The sequence below is a fragment of the Geospiza fortis genome, unplaced genomic scaffold (genome assembly GCF_000277835.1).
Source record: "Geospiza fortis unplaced genomic scaffold, GeoFor_1.0 scaffold192, whole genome shotgun sequence".
In the NCBI taxonomy this organism is placed as follows: Eukaryota; Metazoa; Chordata; class Aves; order Passeriformes; family Thraupidae; genus Geospiza; species Geospiza fortis.
In genome coordinates this window covers 2631826-2656447 of record NW_005054315.1, presented here as the reverse complement: position 1 = coordinate 2656447, position 24622 = coordinate 2631826, and positions in this window count along the sequence as shown.

Here is a 24622-nt window from a genome sequence, read left to right as displayed (position 1 = left end):
ACACCACAGAGGTTTTTTACAGGAGAAGGGGGAGGGATACACACTGCAGAACTTGAAACTACAAATTAAATTTCTCTTTTGATATTATCACCAACTAGGATCAAATAAATGTAAGTCAGATTAATTAATTTATTGGATTTTTATTATTCACACTTTTTCCCCAGTTTGGGAATCTCAAGCAGAGATCATGCCTCCACCCAGTCTAAGCCCATGAAGAAAGAAGAAGTTGGTACAAACTGGCTAACAGCATAACTATTGTGTACATGAGGTAAATAAAGATTCACCAGCACCTTTTCTTCTCCCTCTCCCAAAAGGAGGGGGATTTTGATGGGATCTTTGGAAAAAGAGCCAAGAGGTACTGTGTCATTGCAGCTTGCATTATAGCAGGAGGTGGGAAAACTGCTGATGGACTCAGAGCCCATTATACCAAACTGTTCTCTGGTGTGGGGAGTGAACAGCCCAAAGCAATACCATGGATGTTGGAGCAAGTGAAGATAAGGCTTTATTGTCAGTCAGGTCCCACTGACTGTGGTTTCCCCAGACATCAGGTCTTTAATCACATTCATGTTTTCAGAAGTATTCCTACAGACTCTTATTTTCAGCTGGAAACCAGATCAGAGTTTGTGCCTGGTGGAAAGTAACCAGTTTTTCAGTTCGAGTGGCACAGGGAGGTGTTGAGCCACTATGCAATTTATTAACAGAGAGACAAGTCAGAACCTAAACCATGCAAACCTAAATCCCAGTTTAAGTATTTGTAAAGATGCAGGCAATTGTCTGCTCCATGGCTGAAATCCTTTCTCCCTCACCAGAAAAGTATTTACTTTAGAAAAATAAATAATATTTATCAGAAATGCTATTTCAACTCAGAAAGCAAAACTCTCTTGTAAGAGGTAGCTGGCAGAAAAACCCACGCAAAGTAACGTAAAAAGAATGTAAAGAAAGAGTAGCTGTCGGTGGGAGGAATATTCAAAGACAGCAAGAGAAAAAGGCAAGCTCAATTCAAAGGGAGGTTGCGATAAATGACTGCCTGAAGTACACCTAAATGGAAAAAGACAACTTAGAGACACCAAAGATACAAACTCTGAGGACAACAATCCCTAAGGTATAGCCAGGAATCAGAGCTAGGTAGTTGAGAACAGTTCCAAACAGAAGCAGCTGGTTTAGGGCAGTCCTGCATTTCTGACATAAAAGGTAAAGAAAGATTGCTTTCTTTGCCTAAGAAAACAATCCTCAATAAATAGTCATATTTGTGACAGAAGGAAATTACATCTTGCTTATCTGGTTCTTTTCTTCACTGTGTATAAACATACTGAGAACAGGTTTGTTAGAAAAAAATGTACTCATTGTGGCAGTAGCTCACTCTTTTATCTTTCTTACCTCGGGAAGAACAGAACCAGGAATATATTTTCTACCAATATTTCAAAATAAAAGGTAGTTCTCTAAACATCACAGATATGGTTTGTGACAGGATGCAGTGATATCTGGTGCAGTGCCACTGGAAGGAATTAAATTTGTTCACAGTGGAGGGGTCTTTTTTGAAAATGAATAAGAACTAAAAAGAAATGGGAAAGGAGGCTGACAGCAAAGGTTGAGGAAAACACAAAGGATCTATTGGACAGCATTTCTATTCTTCTCTGTATGGTGCATTAAGTGCATTATAGTAAAAATGAAGGAAATTTCTTTCCTTCTCTTTAAAGTCCAACATTATTGAACTTGAAACCTTTAACTGTGAGCAAAGCTGTGGCTTTTCTTTAATACCATTCTGCTATTGATTTCTTCATGCATTTCATTCGAATGATTCTGACAGTTTAAAAAAAATACATTACCTTGATGAAAGATACAATTTTTCTCATGGAGAAAGGCATTCAAGTAGGTATGTGTGATGTACCAGACATGTGAATCTTAAGAGATGCTCTCAAGCACCAAAAAAAAAAAAAAGACATTTCAAAGAATGGTAATCCAGTTCTTCTCATTGAATGGGACTCTGCACACATAGGTATCACAGCAGCATCTTTGGCAAACACAATCACTTCTTGTTTCTACTGCTTTTCACTATCCTAAATCCCTTTCTGGTCTGTTGACCTCTCTTCCATTGTGTTTCTCTCTTTCATTTGGTATTTGGTCATTACCACATTGCATTAGCTTCCTCTTTATGCAAACTGAGTTGTTTTATCTTTAGTAATGGAGAAAGGTGTATTTTTAATATGTCTAATATCCTAGCACCAGCTGCTTTTTATCACCCTATAACCAGTCTCCCCATTTCCCATCACAGTCATCCCATTTGCACATGTACTCATTTGAAAAATGCTACACCTTTAGCACATACTAAAAAGGCTTCTCTTTCTTGCAGACAGGAGCTACATAAAACTCACAGACCCGAAGGAGAAAAAGAAAATCATCTAGCCCAACCTTGTGCATTATGGCACTATAAGATTGTCTTTCTATGTGTTATTTCAAGCTCAAAAGCCTTTCTTGTACTGGAATGTATGCCTGAATACTGAGCTAAAATTTGTTCAGTGAAGGGCATTGCTGACCTTGATAAATTATAACAATGGTTAATTTTCTGTACTGTTAGAGTTTCCTACATCATACTCTTACTTTTAGGCTGAATTTGTCTTTCAGTCACTGTAAAGAGAAAGGCTCTATTCAAGCCTTTGCAGCAAGAACGTGTCCTGATTTTGTTCTTATTCTGCGGCCAAATACATCTGAACTAGCAGTGCTGCTCACTCTTTTTTCTGTACTACACACATTCCCAGCACACTTAATAAGTCACTTGTCCTCCCAGCCCACTGGCAGCTGGCCAGTTGAAGGCCTTGAGCAGTCTGGTAAAAAGTGGTGTGGCATTGGCAATACCCAACTTCACAAACAAGTAACTGGAATTTCCATTTTTGCAAAGCTGCCTCCATGAAAAAGACACAGCAAAGGATTCCCATTGCAACCTTACCCAGCTCATTAATCCTCTTTGGTGGAACAATTCAAGAAATCTTACATGTACAGATTCCAGGAACTCTAAACTGACCATGATGCTCCTAAGAAGAAAAATGATTCAATGCTTTTCTAAAAACAGTAAATCAAGTTATCAATCTCCTTATCTATATTTGGGGGAAAGAGCAGCTGTTTGGAATGAATAGGACTCTGCTGGGGGCCTAGAGCAAAAATTTCTATTTCTATTCTGAGATGTTCACATTCTGGTGTCGATGTTCTTCATAATTGTATTTCTAGAAGAAATATCTTGCTCCTGTCCCACTATGCATACAAAGCATGGCCTGTGGTTGCATGAGGAGAAACTGGAACATGGCAGATGGAGAACAGCCTGGCTAGACAACTGCATAGACCAGGAGTTCCAACTTCCCTAGCTGCAATGCAGAGAAGTAGAAATCCAAGACTCCCACTGCTTCCTGCTGCACAGGAAAGTGTTACAAGTTAGGTTCCCACAAAGGAACAGAGAGAGGCAATAGAAGGCAGGGATCCTGAGTGAAGCACTCCCTCCCAAAGCATGGATGTCCTATTCTCCCAAGTGGACCCAGCAGAGCCACCAGCTCAGGTGCCTAGACATGGAGTCCATGGGAGGAGTCATCAGGAAGAGCCTTCCATGTCATCCTTCTGACTCAGGGGAGGGGCTGCAGGGAAGAAGTTTGGGATTATCTAGGATTTATTATAAGACACTTAGGATGGAAAACGAAGGTGGAGAAAGAAGGCATCTAGGTGATTTGAAGAAGGAACGAATGTAGGAAAATGGAGGGATAAGCAGCTGAAAAGGGCTGGATACATGTAAATAGGGAGCTGGTCAGCACATTTGTCTGCCCATGATGAATACAGGCTGGTTAATTCCCTAATTAAACTCCTTTCTCCTTTCCTGGGTGCAGGCTCTCTGCTTTCTGGATACATGTGTGTTATGGGGTCTGAGTGCAGCAACCTGAGGTGAGCTCAGGTCGCAGGGGGTCTGCGTGTCCATGGTGGACAGTGAGTGTGGGTGTGCTAGTGAGTGTGTGAGCACAAGCAGGGATGCCTGTGGAGACATGAAGTATGACCCAGGTTTCTGTCTGTAAGGGCGAGACCATAGGAGGAGCAGGTTATAGGTGGGACCAGTGGAGTCCTATCAGCTCCCAGAGTTAGCAGGGTCTCTAGGAGCAAGACCCACTTTGTGTGTGTCTCTAAGGGTGACACCATGTGTGGTGGTGGCTGCGGGCCCAGGGGAGACCCAGCCAGCTCAGGGTGTGGAGAGGGGGGGGATGAGTGATGTGGTCTTTGCCAGCAACTTCATAGGGGGTCTCATACATCCAGGGGCCACCTATGAGGCAGACTGAGTGTCTGAGCTGAGCCATTGGAGTGCTCCATCCTGTTTGGGTAGGTGTGCTCTCTCTAGAGACCTCCTGGTTCTGCTCAGAAACAAGCAGGATGAGGCTGTTGTTGTTGCCTGTGTTTGAGCAAGTGCTCTGTGTGTCTGTCTGTGACCTTGTGGCCAGCCATGTATATACAGATGTGGTGTATATGTGTGCACCATGTGTCTGTGCCTCCTGGGAGTACATTTCCTGCCTCACAACAGGGAGAAGCTGCAGGCACATAGTTGCAGTACCCTCACCTCCCCTAGGCTGCTGGATATGGCATATTTTGCTCTAATAATCTGAATTATCAAACCATTCTGGATTTTTCCTTCATACAAACACAAAGTACATAGCAGGGTAGGACTCTACCCCAAGGTCAGATGTCGCAGAAGGAAAGTGAAAGTTGAAGGTACAGACTTTGTCAGCAGGTTAGACTAGAGGGTGACAGTCACAGAGAGAACTACTCCAACTGTAGTAGTCACATTTCCGCAAATTTTTATGCTGTTATTCTACTAGCCCACCATTTTCTGTGTGAATATTTAGGAGCAAGAAAGAAAAATAACCAAAACCTTCAATTCATACCTTGGAATGTCCATAACAAGATGTGAGTGACTTTGTTCCATTTCAACACTTCCTATTCCAAGGTGAGAAACCAAGGACTGTGCATAGAAAATATCCCTCTTGAAAGCTCTTCTTGTAAACTCTGTAATACTTTTCCCAACACACCTCCGTATCTTGTTCAAGAATCAACACTCCAAGGGGAAACATCGTCATCTGCCAGTCAGGCAAACTGAAGATACAATCAGATGTCCAATGCAGAATTACATATTTCTTTGTATTGAGTTTGTGTGGCCAGGTTTGGTATGGAGAGGGCTACAGGGGTGGTTTGTCTAAGATGCCAGAACTTCCCCATGTCCAATGCAGGCAGTGCCAATTGGCTCCAAGGCAGACCTGCCGCTGACTAAGTCTGAGTCCATCTGTGATGGTGGAAGAACTTTGTAAATAACAGATTTAAGGAGGTAAAAACGTTACTGCACAATAGCAGTTGCAGACAGAGCAAGGAGTGATATGTGAGAGCAGCAGCCCTGCAGACACCCAGGTCAGTGAAGGAGAGGGTGGAGGTGCTGCAGGCAGAGCAGAGATTCCCCTGCAGACCCTGGTGAGGCAGCTGTGCCCTGCAGCCCATGGAGGGCAGGACACCGTGTAATGAGCTGGTTGCAGCCCCCATTTGCCCATCTACCTGAGCCATTGAGGGAGTAGGAGGTAAAGAATCAGGAGGAGATTTATGTCCAAGAAGGAAGGAGGGATAGGGAAACATTTGTTTTTTATAAGATTTAGGTTTACTATTCATTATTGTACTCTGATTTGATTGGTAGTATATTAATGTTTTACCCAAAACCTTGTCTCTTTCACCCATAACAGTGACTGGTAAGTGATCTCTCCCTATCTTTATCTCAACCCACAAACCTTTCATTTTACTTTCTCCTCCCTGTCCAGCTTAGAAAGGACTGATAGAAAGGCTTTGGTGGGAACTTGGCATCAAAACCCACTGCATACGTTCACTTCATAAGTCCAGGGTCACTGTGTTTGAGGAAGTCAGCTTGCTTTTGCTGTCATGAGCCCCCTTGGAAAAACAACCTCAGGGTTGCCTTTAGAAATATTACAGTAGATTGTTCTTGGAACATAATGCTTACAAAGGTTTTGACAGTGCTGAGATTATTCAGTATTACTGCAGTGTTATTTTAGTGATACTCTAGACTTAAGGAGACAAAGGAACATAAAACCCCAAAACTGATGAAGGCAAAAATCAGTTCAGAATAATATCCTGTTTCTGATGCTGGCCAGCACCTGGAAATATTTGTCCCCAGTATATCCTCCCCATATCATTGAGAAGCACAGGGGTTTTCCAAGGCAACCATCGCAGTCAAATACATGCAATAACCCAGCAATGGACCTCTACTTGAACTTCTCTACAGCTTTTTAAATAATGTTGAAAATTATTTTACTGGATCCTGTGACAGATGATTTAATTACACACTATGTTAATTTTAAAGACAGGATGTTGACTTAGCCCTTCTCTTGTGAAAAATAATGAGTAATAATTGCCTTGTCATCTTTCTAGATCATCTGCAAATTTATAGTCCTCCATTCCAATTCAGCTGGAGATGACTGTCTCTAAACACTTCCTACAGAAAATCTAGAAGGCTTGGAGAAGCCTTGAAGGTGGACTTGGACATCTAATTTAAACTTACTAAAATTAATCCTATCTTTTACTGTTCTGAAAAATATGGTGTGAATGTGGCTATTATTTGAACACTCATTAATTTTTATAATTTTGTTGAATTACATCCAACTAATGAATCCCCTTGGTTTTTTGAGAGCATTGGAAATTAACATAAAGTCTAATACCTATGAGCTGCTATGCATTGTATTCACTACATAATTAATATACTGGATGTACAAACTTATGCATTAAGTACATAATTATGAGTTTTTTTAAAAACATGACCTTTTTTCATACCCATCATAGCAGAAAATACTGTAGAAAAAACCCTAACACACACACATCCTCTATTCTGTATTATGGAATCAGAATTGCAGAATAGGTCAGGATGGAAGGGACCACAGTTGGTCATCCGGTCCAAGCTCCCTACTCAGGCAGGTCACACTAAAGCACATTGCACAGGATGATGTCCAGCTGGTTCTTGGATATCTCCAATGAGGAGCAACCCACAACATCTCTGGACAATCTATTCCCAGTAAAATCTATTCTTTATGTTCAGGTGGAACTTCCTGTGCCTCAGTTTCTGCCCATTGTCTCTTTTCCTATTGCTTGGCACACCCAAGCAGAGCCTGGTTCCATCCTCTGACACCCTCCCTTCAGATACTGACAGACATTGAAACCTCACTGCTAGCTTACAATGTAAGTTGTCTTTGATAGAAACTCAAAAGATTAAATTTCCTTTATCATCCATTACAAAAATATAGAAATTACCATGCTAGAGCTACTGCTGATGAGAGCAACTGTGACTATTTATAAAGAATGTGTAAGCTCCATGTTGTCTTTGTTCAGTATAAGTGTTCTTACAGTTGACAACAATTCATAAATAGATGGATTTCACTGCAGAGCTGTGGCACATGTTTTTAGCAGAGGCTTTGTACGTAATGTCTTCATTGAAAGGCCCAGTGTAGGATACCTGGCCCCTGAAGCATCAGCCAGAATGCCTTGTTCAGCACCACAGCTCCTTTCAGAGCCATGGGCTGAGCTGGGAACCCCCAGGCAATGACCTTAACAGCTCCAAACCATCCTCTCGAGGCAGAATTCCTGTGGATTTCCACCGGGGGTTGAGTTGTCTGAGTGTGTGTGGCACAGTTCCTGGAAGACAAAGTTCTTCAGAGGCAGGTACAGATGCTAATAGACCTTAGCCATATTAGGCATCATCTAAGCAGCCATCTGCTCAAACTCGGAACTGCCAAACAAACTTGGAACTCAAGCTGGAAGCACCATATAAGCCTCCACGCTGAGTGGGCTACCACAAGGAGGGAGCAGGGGGTGCAGTATTATCCTTCAGTGCCTTAAATCTTCCTGCACTTCAGTTTGTCCCCAGGTGTTCTGCTTAATCTGGTCCTTAGCTACATGGGTACCCCAGAAAATTCAGGATTTTGGGGTGTATTTGCACCACAGAAGAAACAGGCCATCACTAACAGTCTATAAGAAATGAGGAGACTTTCTGCTGGGTGCAGAAACCCAAACTGATTAAACTCATCTGTGGAGAAAAAAAAGAGTTGTAATAAAAGTATTAAGATTTTTAAGATTGGTAGGAATTGAGAGTGAATGGGCATATCTGGGAGTGGAAGGAAAGGAGGGAAAAGAAAGGAAAGCCAGAAGCAGAGCTGTAACAGTGGCAAGTGTTATTAGTACCCAGATAAGCAAGTTCCCAGCATCCAGACACACACCTCCACAGAGCACACAGGCAAAGGAGGCACCTAGACTTAAACAGAGGACTGTGCATTATAAGAAGATGCCAGAAAGGGAAGGGGCAGGGCTGGAATGTTAAGACAAACATAACAAGCGCTAAGGAGTTACACAAGTGGGTCAGGATGCCTCACAAGACCACAGTTGCAGTCAGTTCCTTAAAGGCACATCTTGGTGACCTCATCTTGTTGACCACGTGCTGAGAAGCCCAGGAGATCCAAGGAGTGGAAGATAGGTGGCACTCATCATCCTCCTGCTCTAGCCAGGCCCTCTGGATATGCAGCTCAGGACTTATGAATACAGAGGCATGAGTAGAAACTAGCTATTTTTTAAAATATATATTAAAAAAAAAATCATGTTAAGCTTTGCTATGGTTTCTCCTGGATTCTGGAGACACCAACTCAACCTTTGGATTGGACTCCAGTTATATTCTCCCCTGGTAGCTCTGAAAGCATTGAAGGCCCTTTAGTACCTTTGCCTCTCCACCTCAGCCCACAGTCTTCCTAGGCAAATGGTTAAGTAAGGGGTGAAACCACTCACAAAGCCAGTCTGCCTCATGAGGGGAAGCATATATCTCATCGAGGCACAAATCATGGAAACTATTCTTGGCTGACAAATACAGAGCTATCAAGTCTCCCATTTTGGAGATCAATTGCTCACTCTGGTAGTTATTCAGAGTATTCACAGTTGATCTGACAGCTGCTAGTGAATTTAGAGGGGATGAATACTTTATATTTGGGAGGAGATTAAATGATTCTTGGTCATCAAGTGTTGACTTCCTTCAAGGTTACACTCAGGCACTGTTGCTGTAATGGAGACAGAGCACTGGGATAGTGGGGAGCAGTGCCACTGCTCTGTAGCTGCTGACAGCATTACACTCACAGTTCCTTCTCTGCAATTACCCATGAGCAAGTGAAGTGCATTTGTGTACCTAGGCTGTATTTCAGCTGAGCAGTGCTACATGCACAGGCTAACAGGAAAATAGTCCCTGAACCTTGAAGTATATTACCTGTGGTAAATTAATCATTTAATGTAGGTATACATTTATGTAATATTCACCCAAGAGTTGCTCTGGAATTCTCTTTGAATAATACACAATTAGATTTAAATGTTTTCCTCAATTTTCCTTTCATGGGCGTATTTTCCAAATTTTCTCTGATAATTCATTCCATAGCTGCATTTCAACTGGTTTGTAAAATTTTACTAACTCACAAAGATATAATTTGCATAGAAATGAAATACAGACAGAAATGCTGAAGAAAAAAGGACGTTTAAATTAAGTATAGCATCACAAACAATTTCTTTCATAGGTGCTTTCCAGTGCAGTTGGAAACAGTCATTTAAAAGAATACTATCAAAGAACATGCTGTACCAAGAAATGGTATATTATAAACCCAATTCAAACAGCCACATCTAAATTCCACATTCATATGAATTGAATGATTGACTGATTATTGCTGGCATTTATTTCACAGAAAGAGGGCAGCTTAATAAAAGTGTATTATTCAGTCAATGGTGTGCTATGATGGATAAAGAGGTGAAAATCACAAACATTTAAATCCAAAAAAAGGCAGAAGGCAAAGCAAGTACTGAAAAGGAGGGAAGAGAATTCATTGCTAACAAATCATCTTTTAGGCTACCCTATTGGCAGTCTACTCTAACAACCAGGCTCAGAAAACACGGCAAACTGTGCCCAGGCTGGAATTTACAGATGACTCTTGGGTAAAGAAGGAGGAGCTGCTCATTATTTTTCCTCCTGCTTATTGCATATCTGCTCCCATTGGTCTTTATTTGCTGGCAAGATAAGCAAGTTGATTAAATCTTGTGTGGGCTTCCTAAAAGAAAATCAAATTAGAACAAATGTTGGTCTTACAGGAAGTCAATGCGTGCATTAACATTTGCACCACATCAGCCAAAGGCAGCCTTCAAACAGAGCCTTAAAACCACTTTTCTCCATGTGCAAAACTGTCTCTCGATTAACAGGTTGCATCCAGAACTTCAGCTGTGCTCCTCCAGTGGCCTCAGAGCACAATCCCTCATTGCTGGTCCTGATGATGCACAAAGCCCATAGGGAGCTAAGATGTCTCTCATCCAGACTACACCTTCACGTTACCTGGTGTTCACAAAAGAAAGGACTGACAGTCACAGCCAGACATTCTGTTTCTCCCAGAAAATGAGTTGAAGCCCTCAGCAATCACTTTTCCTATCTATTCCTGCTTTCCCACAGTTTCAGAAGCAACCCAAGTACTGAAATTCAAGTCCCTGCAAGGACCCATCATTCCTTTCCAGCTTCTATCTCTGCTCCTGCCCATGCCCCTGTGAGGGCCAGAAATGAAGCACACAAGACTATGAGGGGACAAGATTGTAAGCAAAAAGTTCCCTCTAAGCCACTCTTTGCAAGCCTATCTCCTCACAGTAGTGTTTCACAACAGCCAAAACTACCTTCTGCAGTGGCATTGCAGGAGCTTCTTCTGCAGGCCTCCCATTCTGACACATATGTACCTTATCACTCCTGCTTAAAAAAAAAAATAAATATTTATCACAAGTCAGCCACAGGGACAAATAGAAGAGATGAAGCATCACATTTATCTTAAAAACACTTCAGTAAAAGCTGAAGAACTAAAAAATTTGGGCCACAAGTACATGGTGTTTCATCATGCACCAAGGAAGAGACCCAGATCAATTGCTGAGAAACATCAATGTAGCACCCACTGCTTTGCTTCAGCAGATTCTTAAAGCACAAACAACCCACTTCCATCTGGGGAAAAAGGATACATTGACTTCCTATTTTGAACAGAATGAACTTTTATTTTTAACCTGAGTTTTCAGTTATAAAGAAGTCTTTGTATATACGCAAGACAGTTTCTGAACAGCAATTACTGATCTCTTCCCAGACCACAAATTATACCTAAACTATGCTGACAGGTCAGAGTAATTGAATAACCTGAAAAAGGCAGTTCACACAAGTCCAGGAGTTTGCACAGTTCTCAGAATTTTTCTTAAAGGATGGAGAAAACATAGTCCACTTTCTGTTTGTTATTGCAGTGGTTTCTCACACACTGCTCACACAAAGGAGTTTTGGAGAGCCAGTTACCTGAACAGTGCTTTATAAATCCTTCCTAAAAACAGCATCTTGCAAGTATAACATTCAGTTTCTACCTGGGAGACTTGGTTTAATATCAAAACAAAAAGAGATGCTAGAATCACTTAAGTGAGTAAAAAACAGTATTCATTTTATATTTCCAGTTTCCTCAGTCTTTATTTTTGAAATATAAACCACCTTATCAAACGTTTGGATTTTTTTTAAAGCACCTTAAAGGACATTTCTTATGACTAATGAATGGAACTGGGAGAGGTGAGGATGGCAGAAACTGATGTAACTCCTTTGCTCAGATTTGGGCTCTTAGCAATAATAGTCCCCAGTACTAAAAGATATCCTTCTGTGTCTATTCTTGTAAAAATAAACCCAGCAAAGAAGTCCTGAAACATATTGCTAGGTAAGTGACTCTTAAATAGTCCATTCTTTCAACATTTTCTGGATACATGCCAAGTATTTGGAGTTAAAGAATTTTAATTATGCTAGTTTTCCTATCAGCCTTTGCATTAGACCAAAAGGTTAGTCCAGGTGATCTTTTGAGATGCCTTCCAACATAAGCTAGTATATGATTCTGTGAAATTGTCATTGTATACTAGATTCTCTTGCTTAATGGATCTTGATTTGGAAATCATTTCCCTCTATTAGTCTCCTTTGGGGTGAAAATGAAAATTTAGTGCCCATTTGGTCCTCACTGGAATAGCAGGCACATGTCTCATCTGCCCATTCTCCCTCTGCAGAGGAGTAGTGTTCAAACTGCATGTATTATTCTGAACTACCAGTTAAAAGCCCAGGATGATATTTCACATTTGCTTTTCGTGATAGCAAGTGGCCAAAAAAAAAAAAAACAAAAACAAGAGCAACCCCATGGAGGTTCTTATTAATTATAACTAATGGGGGTGTGAACACAGACATATTATTTCAGTCTCTTTCAAGTTTTCTGTGAAAATCTGATGTTTTATTATTGAGAAAAAACACCTCACTCCTCTGTCTCATGGTCATATTGTGAAGCTGGAGCTACCCAAAAAAAGCAGTGAAAAAGACTTATCAAAGTCTCCTAATTCAGGAAGAACTTAGGATCTCAGATGGACCTGGAACACAACCAGAGGAAACAAGGTTTGAGCAGAAGCTGGCCCATGCAGCCTTATTGGGAGAATGACGTTGCAAGTGCTGTAGATAAAGCACTGATTGACTCTACCATGGGTTCAAGAGGAATGGTATTGCACACTGTGCCTTCCAATCTACCTTCATTGGCCCTTGTAGCTCACCACACTTACTCATACAAGACTCCTTTTGCAAGTAAAGCCCCTGTAAGTGCACTGTTATCACAGGACCTAAAGAAATCACAAAGCAGTTTCCTTCCACAGGTCCAGAAGTACAACAGCTTCTCCATAATTTCAATCTGTAGCAGCATCTTAGAACAAAAAGCCACAGCCAAGGCTATGACATTCCATACAGCATGGCTAAATGGAAGCACACTCTGGATGCATTTTTTGCCCAATAAAGATTTTTAAGCCATATGAAGGTTAAAATCATTCAGAATCTCTAAAACTGCCATGCCATGTTCATGTTCTTGTCACATGCTTCTTTATTAATAGCATAACTCCATCCTATTCAATGGTAGATGAGTAAATACAAAGAAAGAAACACACCCGGCAGCTTCAGAATGATAAATCCCTATCAATATATTTTTTCAGATTATATTGCAAGAAATTAGATTTCCTTTTCTAACAGTGACCCACTGGAAAACAGTTATTTAACATAACTTTAAAACTATTCAGCCCTAGGAAGTAAAAGCCATAACAGAAACAGGTACTACAGGAATCGCCAGCCAACAATATTTTAGAAAAAGCAGGAAACACTAGGAAAACAGGGAACACCTTAAGCTTTTTACAGCAGTTGCCAAAACACAAACTCCTTCAGAAAACAGTCAAGTAATGAGAAACCTGTGATAGCAAGGCTGAAGGATACCCAGAGGAACTCTTAGCAGCAAGGGAAAAAACAGTCCCTCTTCAACATCTAGTTTAAAACTCCAGGACAGAGTGGAAGATGGCACCTTCAGCTCTGGGACTGGTACTCACCATTGCTGTCACCCCACACAGAGCTAAACAAGCAGCACACTTGTTACAGCTCAGGTCACAGTTGAGACAGCCACAATACACAGGTATCACCATACAATGGCAGAAATCTTTAAGCATTTGCTCAAACAGAGTAACACCCTACCTCCTCAGAAGGCTTCAGGCATCAGTCCATTCAGAGTAACAGCATGGAACCTCAGAAAGCTGCAAGAGTCTGCCCTTCTTGTTCTTTAGCCCAACCTTTTATACCCGTCATGCTGATGCATTGCACCTGTGTGCCCTCTGTTCCCTTTGGTGGTTGGTCAGTGCACCTGGGCACTCCATGGCTCATTGCTTTCCATGTCTCATTGCTTTCAATGCTGCTCACCTGCTTTTCACAGCTGTAGCTCATTAGGGATAAGGCTCAGACATAGCCACTCCCAATTACCACAAACTGCATGCCTACACAGAGTGATAGTGGGGAAGGTAGGAGCACTTTACTTTGAGCTACTGGATTTTATTGGGCTTTTACAGCAAAAGGGCAGGAAAGAGGGTAAAACAGCTTTTTCCCACTTTGCATTGTAACATATCCCATGAAAGTGAGAAATGCAGTAGGAGAAAAGAAATGGGAGTATATATACATGGAAAGCAAGGGTAGCTCTGAAGATTAGGGATTTGGGACAAGGGATAAAAAGGAGAATATTTTTACCCATTAAACAAAGGAAAGTGTGGAAGAATGAAAATATGAGATCAGGAGAGCCTGGATGGTCATGGTACAATCAAAGTTGCCACAGAGGAGAGTAAGAGAAGAGCACATGCTGCCCTTGCACGAGGATGAGGAATCCTACCACACTCTGTGGCCAGCACCATCTTTCTGATCATCTTAAGACATGGAGAAATTAAATAAAGACAAAGAAATCTTTCTAAAAGAAAAAGAAGAACCGATCAGGTGTAGAGTTAACACAATTACTTTAGATAAACTGGAACCTATATGTTTGTGCAGATGGAGGCAAGCCTTGCTGCTCATGGTCTAGAAATCACATGATGAAGAGTATTCAGTATATTTTTGCATCTCTTTTTCTTCAAACTTGTTCCAGATTTTACTGAGGTGTTGACAACTTTGCCAGCTATAAACATTTGACTCAGCAGGTTTTTAAGATGTTCCTCTCTGACTTAAGACAGATCCTGAGAAATTATAAGTTGCCTTCTCTGACCACTCAAACCACCAGGAATAAATGAAGCAATATCTGTTTCCAGAAATGAGACCAGTGCATCCTGCTAATGACAAAGCAAGAAGCAACAGCCACAGACTCCTGAGAGAATGGATGTTTCAGTACATGAAATGGTCCAATTTAAAACATGTGATCCCCTGCACAGCAAAGGGTCTTTTCACTCCCTCACCCACATTTTCCAGATAGACAAGTTTGGCATGTTCCACACTGGGGGTTTCTCTCTGGCATCCATTCTATAACACTCCACACCTGGGCTGCCCCTTAATTGATAATGTAATTATCAGCATAGTCATATTACTTCACACTAAGCATTTTCAACCATTTATCACAATGTTGATCTTTATTTTAAATATAAATCAGGCAATCATTTATGTCTTTTATGTTCTTTGTATTTATTCAAGAATATTTAACTGTAGACAAAAGGTGACTTATTCATTATTCATCCTGAACAAGGCAAGTATGGCAATTTGAAAAGCCTGACATTTGAGCTTTTTGCCAACACTAGCAAAATTATATCCTTCCCATTGTAAATCAATGAAGTAGAATCATTGTGCACAAAAGAATTAAATTGCCTTGTCACTTTAATAAGGCCACCTTATATACAACCTTCAGCCAATGCCATTGTGCAGAAAAAGGGTGCATCCTTTGCCTCAGCTGTCTCAGATCTCAGTAGGCTTTCCAATTAAATGAACATCCTCTTAGTCTTTCACTCCACTCCACTCTTTCTCTTTTTTGAGAGGCAATGTCAGAATGTCATAGGCATAACTTGCTATCAGTGGCATGCACACATCAATGTGAATTAACTTCCTCCAACTCCTGCTTTCTTTTGGCAGCCTTTTTAACTTGTTTGTCAATTCCAAAATGATGGAACTCCAAGAAAGGGGATTTTTTTTTTGTTGATGTTTACTGAGCGTAGATAAAAGCTGCAAATAGCTATCTGCAAACCAAAAAACTATACAAATGTGAAGATCCTTTGCAGGTAATGTAGATAATGTAAAATGGCAAAGAAACAACATGTCCAATCAGGCAGAACACAAGTGGCATATGCCAGGAAGAGAACAACTTTGTATGTTCTCACTTCACAGACTAGGACCCTATTTTACAATCAGACCTGATTTTTCCCATCTAACACCCCTTGGACACATTTTACCCTGAGAGTAGCAACATTTAACCAGCCATTTCCAGGTTTTTGAACGACTACCCAGAACTGCTATTTCATAAATCAACAACAGACAGCTGCCCATAATAGTCACATGCCTGCCTGCCCTTCCTTTCCATCATAGCACACAGAGGTTGAAAGAGTAACTTCAGCCTGGATTTTTCTCAGAATCAGAGAACTGAAAACAATTGAACAAAGCCATGCACATCAACAGCATGGTGAGAGAATCTTGATATTTCAAACATACCTGAAAGTCTACAGCTTCACAATTGTTTTGGAGTCTCAATATTTTGTCCTGTTTTGATAGTTAACTGATAGGTGCATGGTAAAGACAATAAAACATTTAAATATAGAAACAGTGACAATATTCTTGATGTTGTTATCATTTTGGATTTAGTCAGAAAATGTTAATAACAAATGACCTTTTTCTGAAGGGTATTTTAAGGAGAACAAGCAATTTTCTGTAATGTGGTTACCATAGTGATTTGCCCTCTAAAAAGACCAGAAAAAAAAGATGTACATCTGTAATCAACCAGCTACTGCAACAACAAATGGTCTGACAAAGCAACACTTTAATTCAAGCTGGAAAGACACTTGGTTTGAAGTTAAGTATAAAAGAAACTATTTATGGATGCAAAATAGGTCCTCTAATAACTATTACAGAACATTTGTGATGATTCAGAAGGGATTTTCCTTGAAAACTACATTAGCGCACAATAGATAATTTTTTTCTTAGAAACTACTTCATCATCTGTACTGTATTGAGCCAGCCAGAAGAAAAGCTCAGCAAGCAACTGGGGATGGTAAATAGGGACCTCTGCCTCATTCATTCTCTTCCTTTCCTGGAGCATACCTGGAAAATAATCAGTTTAAAGAAGTGCTACAGTTTTAAACATACCTGCAACTAGACATACAAATTAACACCACAAAAAATTTTCAGCCAGCCTGTCCTGGTAATGTTGGTATATTTAAGGACAGGAACTTCAAATCACCCGTTAAAGAACATATAACTTGACATTCAGACTATTAAATTAGAGTACTAAAACTTCAACTGTCTAGTTTTCTTCACTGTTTCTTGACATTGGGAAAAACCATGAAGAAGTCCCTTTCCGTGCTGAAGTTCTCTGGGAGCTTTATGTGACAAGCCTGCCCTTACTCAGAGAATACCTAGCCATGGCAAGATGCTGCAGCCTGAAATCATGTAAAGCCCAGAACAATCCCTCCTTTTGTAACCTTCAAGGCTTGGAACATGTCTTACAAACCCCAGCACTGCAGTGCCATATATCAAGTGACTTTTTCCTTTGTTTTAAGGCATTTTAAACTTATTGTTTAAGCTTATAATTTCCTGGGCTCTCCTTGCCCTTCTTGAAAATAGAAGGGACATTTGCTTTCCTCCAGTCCTCAGGCATCTCTCCCAGTCACCATTATCATTCAAAGACAATAGACAGTGGTCTCTCAATAACATCTGGCAGCTTCCCCCTGCACTCATGGGTACATTCTATCAGGCCCCATGGATTTATGCAGGTCTGGTTTGCTTAAGTGTTCTCTAATCTGGTTTTTTTCTACCAAAGTAGCAGTGGAAGAGACTACTCTTGAACTAGAAGGAAGCAATCCTCCAATAACAACCAAATCTCCTGAACCCCTTTTATCTCCAGAGCTATCTCCTATAGGATTATTCTAAGCATATCCCTAAAGAGGCCAAATTCTGCCCTTCTGAAGTCTGGGTTTATTGTCTGGCTTTTTGACTTGTTCCCTCTTCTACGGATCCTGAAGTCCACTTTTTTCAGTTTTCTGAAAAAGCTGCTTCATCTACTTCCTGCTCAGGCAGTGTGCAGCTGACACCCACTGCAACACCATCCACCAATCCTGATCCTCTAAGTGCCAGGCTGGCTCATCATCCTTTCCTAGGCTGGCATCTATGCAGTCCTGCTGTCCTCTCTCACAAATGCTCTCTCCCTGCCTTCCTAGCCTGCCCCTCCACTGCAGCACTCCAGGAGCATGAGCTACCCCACCACATCTCTGTGCAAGTGCACACAGACCTCTAAACCCTTCAGTTTGTTCCTGAGCTGCATGCGTGGCTGTACAGGCACTTCAGAGAGACGCCCAAGTGCACTGACAGCCCAGAAAAGGTAAGAGCTTTGCCCACCATGCTGTCCTGTAGGTATTTCTTCACTTATGTATATACACTCAGAGGTCCTTTCAAGTCCTCTTGCTGTTTGCAGGGTCTGTCTGTCTTGACAATCATACCCTGCACCTTTTACTTGCCAACCACCAACCACCTCACTTGAATGTGGTCATCACCTCTCACTCCTGTTATTCCTTCATAAAGCTCTTCATACCAGGTTGGGCAACTTGTTGGCTATGATGCATTTTCCTCCTTGGTCAGGTGAATCATCTCTCTTCTTAGACCTCAAATGGATCCCATTGTGATAAAAGCCTCTGTTGTAGGTACCAGCTGCAGAACCAGAGTCTCAGAATGGTTGGGTCTGAGCTGACCCCTGCCTTTATGGAAACAAGGACAACCAGGTGACTCCTCATCTTTATTTCACACCTGTTCCTAGAAAAGGCCCTCCTTTTATGGATTCTCTCTACACCAGGGAAATTAAATACATGTTTTTTCTTTGCTTATTTCTGCTGATTCCTTGCTTACAATCTTGAAGAGGTCTGCTTAGGCTCATTCATCAGGGTAACAAATTACATCATCCAGCTGTGATGGGACTCTACAGATAAGCATTCTGTGCAAATAATGGGCAACACCTAGTTTAGGAACATAAGAAATTGAAAACCCTCTCTGATTTCTATTGATAATATATATTTGTGCTTTTGAACCCACAACAAGAGTTTCTATGTTGATATCTCATCACATCTTTAAAGCATGTGAGTTTTCTAAATATATAAAACAAAAAAAAACCTGATAATCACCAGGCAGGCAGGCAGTGTGAATGACATGGCCATTATTTCATGAATACAAGCCAGTGTTTTAACAGCAATCACATTGTTTTCTTTTCCAGCTATCATTTAACTGACTTTAAAAACAACAATTTATTTGGATAAATGTTCTAAGTCTCTATATATCATTTAACCAGGCATTAATGACCAATTTATAATGAGAGTATATCATGCTGCCAATGGTCCCATATTAGTTTGACTTTTATCTGATACTGCTCTAAATTTCTTGGGATAATTTGATTATTTCAACATCAAAATATGTTTGATGAAAGTATATAATTGGAATGATTGCTAAATCCTGCCTCTATTAAATGAATATTTATTATGGATTTATGATACGCCACAAAACAAGTCCCAGGTGCTTTTTTTTAAATTCCTAGACAAAGTATTTTAACCAAAATGACACATTTTTCGTAGGAGATCTTAATACAAGATAGCAAACAACAAGTTATAGGCATCTTCCTTTGAAAAGGAAGGTGACTTTAAAAACTAAAACCTCTGTTAGAAAGGACAAAGTTGAAATCAATCAATGCAGGTGAAGTAAGTTTTTAGACTCCTACTGGAGGGCCAAGAAACCCTCTCTAGAAATGCTGGAACTTAGAACATTTGCAAGATCTTACCTTGCACCCATCCCATAGTGACCCTCCATTCCTCCAGTCATTGCAAAGCAATTGTTACTACCCATGGAGCAGAGGGAGGCTGATACTAATGGGAGGAAGGCTAAGGCACAGGGGGAAAGCAGTGGTAAATATTGCCTGTGGACCTTAGTCACTGTACAATGCAGCAAAAATTACAGTGTGGAGAAGCCAAATATTGTTTCCATTGGTTTAACTTGTGTAACAGGAAGAAAGACTTCAGCCATTGTTGAGCCGCAAGCAAGCATCACAACACTCAGCCTTTCCACAGCCCCACACCTCACAATCCCCAGTATTTCTAAGACCAGAAAAACATGTTATAAACAAGTTCACAACCTCTTTCGCTATTGTCCCATCTAGGAATTCTCAAAAACCTTTGCTAAAACAAATATCCATCTGGCTCCAAATTTTCATAAATAAAAATGTAAAAAATCTCTGCATTTATGAGTACTAAAAATCCATGAAGAAGTTATGTCTTACCACAGGGCCAAAATCACTAACACAAATCCCAGAGAACATACTGAAATAGGAACTCTTTGAAGTGGTGATTAATACCTTATAGACAAATTACTTTTGTGAATGAATGAGGGAGACCAGAATCTTTTCAGTAGGTTTAATTGGCATCAGGAATATTTCAGGACCTATGCAGATGGCAGTCAGTGTGACTACTATCGTTGAGATGAGCTAGGTTTTCTGAGTGGCCTCCAGCAGGGTAGGGATTTCACACAGGTCCTCTAAGACATCTGCACAAGGCTGAAGATGTCTTACCTCCCTAGTGCACCAGATTTGTCAAGACATGCTTATATTTTATTTAGGTAACTGGAATGAGTTCCACTTTTCAGCAGAGTAATGGGATCCCAGAGCAAGGCTCAGCTCACATCCTAAAGCACACATCAGATGAATACCTCTCTAGGCTCCATAGACTGTAGTGTCTCGCTGTCAGGAGAGCTTAGACACCTAGCACACACATAAACGTGCCCACATTTGGATGTCTTAATTGCAGCTGAACTGCACAGTCAGAGCAGGATCCAGCTGCTTGAGCAGCTCAGCACTGTCCAAAAGGGCACAAATCATTTTTCTCAAACCCTCCCTCAAGTGGGATAAAGTCATAATCCATCCATCATCCTTTTTTCATGTCTGAAGGGAGTGAGTTGCATTAAATCACCACCCAAGCCTATAGGACAGGATATACACAACCTGGCTGTGCCTCAGCACACAGTTAATTCACATACCCTATCTTCATTCGATATTTCCTGGGCCAGCAGCACACACCTTTCTGGGGATAGAAAAAAAAAAAGAAAAAAATTCAATATCTGTGAAAGCCCCTATAAGCTTGAAATCAAGTTATATGTGGTACTAATTCAATTTTGGCAAAGTCAATAGAATTACATTTTCTTCATAGAGTAAAAGCACTCACCTGCTGTATACATAAATATGATGAAGATGCCCAGGACAAGTATTATCAAGTTGGCAAGCACTTTCACAAAGGCTGAAAAACAATTACACTCTGTCATCTACAACTCCTCAACATTATTTCTTCCTCCTCCTTTAAATAATGATGGCAGCAGCCTGCACATTACATACAGGAGTGGCATGGACAGCACACACTTAGGGATGTGATTAATATTAGGCATCACTGGAACAAAGTGATACGTACAAATTTTTCTCTTCCAACATGTGACACTTGTTCACAAGTTTGAGACACTTATAGGGTACTATTGGAATAGATATGGGTGATTTAGACCCTTAACTGGGACTTCCTTCTCATTTTCCTTAAATGAAATTCTGGTCTCCACCTTTGACTTATAACAAGGAAATTATCTTGATTAGAATATTAAGTGACTGATTCCTTTCAGATAGACCCAGAAAAAATATGCAGAAAAAATAATGATTTAGAATCTTACAAATTTTTTCCTGCAATCTGGAAGATAATTTTATCTTTGGAACCCTCCACAAAATCATAATTTTTACCCTTGCTCATTGAGGAAAAAAATAAAAAGTTTATGTTAAAAGGTAAGATGCCTAATAAAAGAGCCCCCATATGTATCACTAGGGGTACTGTTAATATTGTTATCACAACTGCCATGACATTTAAAAGACTCAGTTTTTAAAAGGCGGGAGTTTAACTGCTGAAACACTGGCAAAGTCACAAAGGCACCTTCAAACACACTTTGTTTACCATGAATGAATCAAGTCCCTGAATATCTTTGTACTGGCATGTAAATAAACTTACATAAAATAGGAAGCATCTCAGTGTTCTATTTACACAGCCAAGGCAAAGGGTCAAGGGATTTCTATCCCTGCTTTACAGACTCACTGGCATCAGGACAAGGAAGGTTTGAACCTGTGTTCCCACCACCCAGCAGATCCCTCCTGGGGTTACCACTCAGTAAGGGAGAAAAGCAGCACTGCATCCTCCCTGCACAGACCTGCACTGTGAACCCATCCTGAAGTACTGTGATTTTTTTATGGGTCATTTCAATCAAGCATTGCAAAATGTCATGTATTTTCCCCTCTTTTGGCCAAAACTATTCATGTGATTCAATCAGGATGTGAAAATCTGAGCAGCCACAATGAAGCAGCACTTTTTTGGCAAAGAGATTTGTATGAAAAACAATACCCTTTTTTGTGCACAACAGTTCTTTCAGCAAAGCCTCATACTGAGTCTGAGTTAAAGGTGCCCTATGCCACAAGAAACAATACCACACACCATCTTCCCTGCACTCAGCATGAACCTGCTACTTCAACAGTGAGTAAATTAAAATAAATGGGGAAATGCAGAGAAGAAAATGTTGTAACACGTGAGATAACCCCGATCTCAGAAATGGGTGCTGAAGGACATGCATATACCTTTGTGTGTGTTGCACACTTGTTTCACAAAGAGAAAGGAATTAGGAGGAGAAAAAATAAAATGAGGGGCATGTTGGGTCTTGTAAGCTCATAATGCTGTGATCATAGAACAGCCTGGGTTGGAAGGGACCATAAAGATAATTTAGTTCCAATCCTACTGCTATGGGCAGGGACATTTTTCTGAAAATGAAAACATGCCTGTGCAGCTCATTTTGGTGTTCCTTGAATGCCCTAATTGTATGCCACTTTTTCTTCAGTGGGAAATTAAAATCTGCTGAGCAAAAATGAGTTCCTCACTTGCAAGGCTCTCCAGGCTGAAGAGTTATAGGTCAGTAATTTTCCCCTTTTTGCGTTTCCCTTTATCCCATTACCCACTTTCACACAGATACTGTCTTCATTTTAATATAATTTTTTTATAAAAATTCCTTTCCTATCTCTGGCTTTATACCTTTTGTAATTTTATTCTTCATTATTATTTGTCTAAGTTTCTGACAGAGTATGCTGAGTTGGATGGGACACATCAGGATCATTGAGTCCAACTCCAGCTCTGCACAGCACCATCCCTATGAGTCACATCCTGTGCCTGAAAGCATTGTCCAAACACTTCTTGAATTCTCTCAGGCTCGATGCTGTGACCATTTCCCTGGGTCAGCCCTTTCCACCACCCAACCACCCTCTGGGTGAAAAAGCTTTTCTGGATATCCAACCTGAACCTCCCTGACACAAGTTCAGGCCATTCCCTAGGATCCTTTCACTGGTCACTACAGAGAATAGATCAGTGTCTGCCCCTCCTCTTCTCCTCACAAGGAAGCTGTAACTGCAATGAGGTCTCCCCTCAGCCTCCTCCAGGCTGAACAGACCAAGTGACCTCAGCTGCTCCTCACACAGCTTCCCCTCAAGGCCCTTCACCATCTTTGTGGTCTCCTTTGGACATTCTCCAATAGTTCAATATCTTTTTTATATTGTAGCACTCAAAACTGCCCCCAGCACTTGAGGTGAGGCCGCCCCAGCTTAGAGCAGAGCAGGACAATCCCCTCCCTTGCCCAGCTGGCCATGCTGTCCCTGATGCCCCCCAGGACAGGGTTGGCTCTCCTGGCTGCCAGGGCACTGCTGGCTCATGTTCAGCTAGCCATAGACCAGGACCCCCCGGTCTCTTTCCATGGCACTGCTCTCTCCAGCCTCTCATTCCCCAGTCTGTACATCCAGGGTTGCTTCATCCCAAGTGCACAATCCAGCACTTTCCCTTGTTGAACTTCATAGAATTGGTGATTGCCCAATCCTCTAATTTATTGAGGTCTCTCTGCAGGGCCTCCCTGCCTGCAAGGAAGTCAACAACTCCTCTCAGTTTTTTATCATCTGTGAACTTCCTCAGTACTCTGGAAGTCTTTGGAGGAATTCTTGCACTGATCTGGTTGACTTTCTCCAGTCATTTTCAGAAACCAGATATTTTCAACAACAAGATTTTTAACAACACAGTATTTAAATAATCACAGAATTGCATAAATACAGATTTAACTTAGATGTGCATAACCCATACAGAAAAGGTGTCTATCCCACTTCTCTCTGAAGGTGCTGTTTTGCAGGTTTCTTTCTCCTTCATGAAGAAAACATGCTTGCCATACATTTTTGCAAAGATCTTCAATAATTTTTCTGAGTAAATTTATTCGTGCCCCTTTACTCATAAGGATTTTGTTCTCTTCTCTAATATGTCTCCTTGTCCTGTGGCTCTATTAGAGGAAGCTGAAACTAGCCCTCTGAAATGCAAGTACAAGTCAGCTTGTGAATACCAGCTTACATTTTGGACAGAACTGAAATACCATCAGTCCTTAGCTGCCTCCACACAGACTGATTGCTCAATGATTAACATACATAGCCTGTCTTGGTGTCCTGGACATTTTTATAAGGAACTTTTAAATATTTTTTATTGGATTCTGGGTATTATTCCTGCAAATTTTGCTCCCACATTAGCCACACAGTTGATGAAGTTCTCTTGGTTATTTTTGCATGAGCAATGTGATGGCAGTCATCAGAGGAGGACGCAGGGGCACAAGGACATCAATAACTCAAAACAAGAACAGAAAGACTGTGGTGGGCTTCATGGGCACAGATCCATCTCCTTCTGCTTGAGAGCACCACAAAGTTGGTCCATGAAAAGACATTAATCCCAAAATTAGAAGCAAAGTCTGACATCTGAACAATATAAGTTATAAGAGATAATCATCTCACCCACAGAAGGAACAGGGTCTGTGGTTACATACACCTCTCCTGGGACTGTTTGGTGATGTATTTCTTAAGCATGGTGTTCAAAAAGTACAAAATAGAAAATAAAAAAAGAAAAGAGGAAA